At 38.1% G+C, this 5384-nt stretch overlaps 1 long non-coding RNA gene across 1 annotated transcript; it reads left to right on the top strand.

Annotated features, from left to right (window-relative positions):
- Nucleotides 1–215: 215 nt before the first annotated feature.
- Nucleotides 216–4202, top strand: LOC126402616 (uncharacterized). The gene is made up of 3 exons (XR_007571236.1): nucleotides 216–1092; nucleotides 3151–3254; nucleotides 3369–4202. It is a non-coding gene; the product is annotated as an uncharacterized LOC126402616 (long non-coding RNA).
- Nucleotides 4203–5384: the final 1182 nt, after the last annotated feature.

Here is a 5384-nt window from a genome sequence, read left to right as displayed (position 1 = left end):
TGTGTGTGTGTGTAGTTCATTACTGCATTTGTTGTGTAGAGATAAGCAGACTTACTATGATATTTATAGCTTCCTTGTAATAAAATCTAACACGTTAGGTAGCCTATTATACTATTATTGATTATTCAATTATGTCATTAGTTAATAAAAAGTGATAAATGAACATGTCAAACATGAAATCATTCTTTTGTTGACCAAAATATAATACAAATAATCATCTTTAACCAAAATGAAAGAAGTTTATCAAATAAAACGCATTGATTCTAATTGGGGTCATTTTTGACCCCACTTATGGAAGAGTGTAGGTATTGGTAGGTTATGCATCTAAGGGTTAAACACATGCATTCTTACTAAAACATTATTCTTTTAAACACTTCCACATAAACAGCCTCATGCCCCAGATAAGTAGCGTGCCTGGGCACATGTGTGAGTTTAAACTCTGCTCACTGAAATTCACCTGGCAGAGTTCATACGCGTATGCTTGCCCAGGTGCATACTCGCATGCAGAAGTGTTTTAAACTGTAAAGTTTTAGTGAAAATGCAAATGTTGCAATATGTCGACTGAATAAATAAGACCTGGGTTAAACTGCACTAGTTATGTGAGTTTGTAAATGAAGGTTAGAAATTATAATACAGTTTTGCTGTTGCTAAACACAGCCCCTTTTACTTCAATTCATCAAGAATTTTATCTGTTTTTGGATTCTTCATTCAGCATGGAGGTATGTGAGAAAAACAACGTTTTCTTCACAAATATAAGATGGGTGAGCAATTGATAGACAAGTGGTCATTTTGTAGGTGGAATATTTCATCCTGATTGATGATAAAATACGGTAGTGAGTGTGTACTGTATATAAAATATTTCTCCTGCTGCTATGCTAGGATTTCTTACACACAGGCATTTTACTGTTGTTTGATACACTGCGTCCTTATGTCTGTGTTTCTGTCAGATCCGCCGCGCCCTCCTGCAGCTGCTGTTTCCAGGGAAGTCCTTCCATTGGCTCCGTCACATTGCCATCGCCGTGTGTCTGCTGTTTGTTGTAAACCTGCTGGTCATCCTTGTTCCGAACATTCGAGACATCTTTGGCATTACAGGTGGAATATTAGACTCGGAAGTCTCAGGAAAGCCTGAACAAAGCCTGGGATGTTGTGAAAAGAAACAACTCTAGTGATTTTTTATTTATTTTTTAAATAAAATTATTTTTTAAGAATTACGTCACGAGTTGACATAAAAACAGAAATTGCTTCGCTAACTTTTGATGTTTGTTTCTCATTTACTTATTTTCCATAATATCTTCTTACTCAATATATAAGCCATTTTGGAGTTCTATGTCAAATGAACAACTGAACTATATGTGCAGAGAGTTGGATCAGACCTCAAGTTTTGTGTAAAGTTGTTCCAGGTATGTGATAAAAAAAAAAAAAAAAAACTGAGCCTTTGTATTATTAGATGTCAGTGATGCCTTACTAGAGAGGATTAAAAATCAATTCTAAACTGGTTTATATCCTAATAGTTTTGGTTTGAAACCTGAAAAGAAACTCCTTTGTGTCAGTCAGTAATTACACATCTGAGCAAACAAAAATAGGGAGTTCCCCAAGGCTCTATTCTGGGCCTCTTCAGTTCATCATCTTTATGTCCCCACTAGTTTAGAACTTAATATTTTACCACAACAATATAGATGACAGATTTACATAACATTATCACCAAATGACTACAGTCCCAGGGTTAGAACACCGAGTAATTGTAGACGCAGGGCTAAATCTTAACATCCTCACTTATTAAATTAAATTCAATTACTAAATCAGTCAACTGTCATCTTAAGATTATATCAAGAATTAAAGGACTTGTGTCAGCAAGAGCTGTAGAAGGCTTGACTACTTAAATGGTGTCTTAACAGGTCAGACTTCAGCTCTTGGGTCATGAATGGTGCCCTGTGTGAAAAGCAATTGATTTTGAAATACTAAATGATTTAGGGCCAAATCTGCTGCTATATTCTAAATTAAAAGTCTTGAAAGCAAGGCTAACTTTTGCTGAGTGGCAGAAGTAGAAAAGAGTCATAAAGTCAGATGATTCTGATTCAATCTAAAGCCTAGGTCTTCAACAGGGGGTCCATGGCCCCCAGCGTTACTGCAGGGGGGCTGTCAGGGGGCTGTCAAATGTTTGTCTGATAATTTATGCTCTGTTTGTTTGTTTCGTTCGTTCTTTCTTTCTTTCTTTCTTTCTTTCTTTTTTATTTTAGTTATTGTTTGGTGAAATACACACTGACACAAATCCAACCTATTATTAGCAAAGATGTATTGGCCTGTTCATAAAAAAATAAACATTTAATTTTCAATATTAATGATAGGCTAACCCTTAACCATGAAAGCTGAATCACTGTGCAGTACTTATCTCTAACGATGAGGTGAACTAGTTTGCTGATATTTATGTGCTATTGCCAATTAGCTGTATCATTATTCTAAGTGTACAGATATTCTTGTGAGCCACAATGGGTTGTTTTGTAACTTTACAGCAAGAGACTCTGACACACCGTTCACCTCAGAAACCACAAGTGAAAGTGCAGAAGGTGAGGCTAACGCACATAGCCATGCTACATCTGCTGCTGACTTTACAGCTACAGCACAAACGAGAGAAAATGGAAAAATATTAAGAGAATTACCTAAAGTACAACTCAGTTTTACACAGTATATATATAGTAGTGGGTCCCTGCTCTGTCTCTCTTTGACTCAAGTAGTCCATCACCTGAAAAACATTAAAGAACACTGGTCTTAAGTCTAACGTTTGAAAACAGTAGCTAACATTAGCTTTCAGGCTAAGCTTCTGGTCATAGCAGACTAAGCAGCCAAACCCCTGAGTGCACTGACTTGAGTGGGGTGTGTTTTATTGCGTATGAGTTCAACTCTTCACTTGCAAGTAGAGAATTATTTTATTTCTTTTTTCAAAAGTTACAGTCTAACTGCAAGTTCAGAGTCAACAATGTATTGTCAAACTGAGATGCAGTTCACAGCTGGCCCCCTTACTCGAGTTTCAGCAAAGAACAGATTGCTCTTTCTGTGGGTTTATTCACCACATGCAACAGTTCTCTCTGAGATCAAGTCTGTTTAACACTACTTACTGTTTTACATAACATTTACTGTGCCTCCTCTGTCTAGGGGCAACCACTGCTCCCAGTCTGATCTTTATCCTCCCTGGACTGTTCTACATTCGCATCATCCCCACTGACCAGGAGCCCATAAAGTCCAGACCCAAGATACAGGTAGGTTCACATCTCTCTCAGACTAAGATGGCTGACACAACAACAGAGTTAATGGAGGTAAAACTAAGTGGACTTGGTGATTCTACATTGACATATCGTCTTCGGGTTTTTCAGGCTGCGTGTTTCTCTGCACTTGGTTTTATATTCATGGCCATGAGCCTGACATTCATCGGGCTTGACTGGATGAGCGGAGAAAAGCGAAATCTTGGTGGCCATTAAAGTGTACCCCAAGCCATACAGCGACAGCAGACAACTGCTGTGCTCCTCCTCCAGTCCTCTGGATGGTAAGCAAGATTCATCCTACTGCTGGAAGGCTCAGGGCTTTGGTGGGACTGGTTTTATTAATCTTAAGGACAATCCAGTCCTCCATATTAATGAGAGGAGCCCAGTTTTGTCCTGTCACCCACCTAGTTTGATATATACAGTACCACCAGGATCCATCAAAGTTGGTGCTCCTCTGCTCCACATGAAGAGCTGACAAACATGTTGACCATGGAGGACCCTCAACCATTAAAATTTATTTGCCTTAACACTGACTAAATGTGGTGCAGAATGACAGAAATATTAAAAGCAGATTGGGCAAATATTTAAATGCAGCAAAAAAAAAATAATCTGTTTAATTATCAGTTAGGTTTGGTAGAGAAAATGTATTTGGTATACACTTGATAAAAAATGCTATCATGGTGTTCAAGATTGTAGTCCAATTTTTTCTGCTCGTCTGAGAGTATGAGGTAACTGAACAAATTCACTTAAGTATAATGTTTTGTGAACTGTGATTTATGCAGCGCAGTATTTGGCAAACTGGAAAAGATTTTTGGCTTCCATCAGCTAAAGTCAAGTATGAAGTTTATGCAGCTGTGAACCAATTCATTTCATAATTCATTTGTAAATTTATTCTAGATAGCATATGTGGATATTGTGATATTGTAATAAAAATTTCACAAAAGATGAAGATGTATGTTTCATATATTATATAGCTTCGATATATAACCTTATTTTTTAAAATGTTTTTGTGTGTGGTGGTAATCACAAATTAACTTAACAAATAATCAGCTATTGTATATCATTTAAATATCCATCCATCCATCCATCCATCCGGGGGCAGCAGGCTGAGCAAAATACTCCCGTCCCTCTCCCTAGCAACGCTTTCCAGCTCCTTCTAAGTGATCCTGAGGCGTCGTCAGGCCAGACGAGATATGTAATCCCTCTAATGTGTTCTGCGTCTGCCCCGTGCCTCTTACCAGTTGGACATGCCCGGAACACCTCTAACAAGAGGCGCCCAGGAGTCATCTTCCTCAGATGCCCAAATCGTGAAGGAGCAGCGGCTCTACTCTCTCCAGATGTCCAAGCTCCCTATCTCTAAGGCTGAGCCCAGCCACCCTTTGGAGGAAACTCATCCACAATCTCATTCTTTGGGTCATTACCCAAAGCTCATGACCATGAGTGTGCGTTGGGACATAAATGGACCAGTAAATTGAAAGCTTTGCCTTCTGGCTCAGCTCTCTCTTCACCTCTTCAGGTGCAGCACCCACATCACTGCAGATGCTGCACCAAACTGCCAATTCATCTCATGCTCCAAACCCTGAGATACTTGAACTCCTTTGCTTAAGGCACTAACTCTCTCCCAGCCCAGAGGGGGCAATTCACTGGCAGAAAACCATGGCCTCAGACATGTATGGAGTTACATTAGGGTCAAAAGTTTTGTACTTGAAAAAATAAAATTTGAAACTGAAAATTCATGCGTTGATCTTGAATTTTGAAAAATATAACAATGTATTCAAAATAAAAATAAGTGTATGAAACGTTTTTTCAGGTTAAATATAATTTTAATTCACTTTGGTAATTCTTTTGAATAAATTATTTATTTTCACTTTTCACTTCCATATCTATTTTGACATTTGAGGTCTCATTTTTTTCAGTTGCATGTTTTATCTTTTCAGATTCAGATCTTATTTTTTACAGTTTCAAATCTTATTTTTTCAGTTTCAAATCTCTTTTTCACTTTCAGATCTTTTTTTTTCAGTTTCAAATCTGTTTTTTGAGTTTCAGACTTTTGACCCTGATGTGGCTTGGGGGGCGTGGCATCAACTGAGCGAGGCGTGGAATCATGAGTGACAGCTGAACAAAAAG

Source organism: Epinephelus moara, chromosome 16, assembly GCF_006386435.1.
Source record: "Epinephelus moara isolate mb chromosome 16, YSFRI_EMoa_1.0, whole genome shotgun sequence".
Taxonomy (NCBI): domain Eukaryota; kingdom Metazoa; phylum Chordata; class Actinopteri; order Perciformes; family Serranidae; genus Epinephelus; species Epinephelus moara.
Note: the sequence above shows the minus strand (reverse complement) of the source record. Positions and strands in the feature narration are given on the sequence as shown.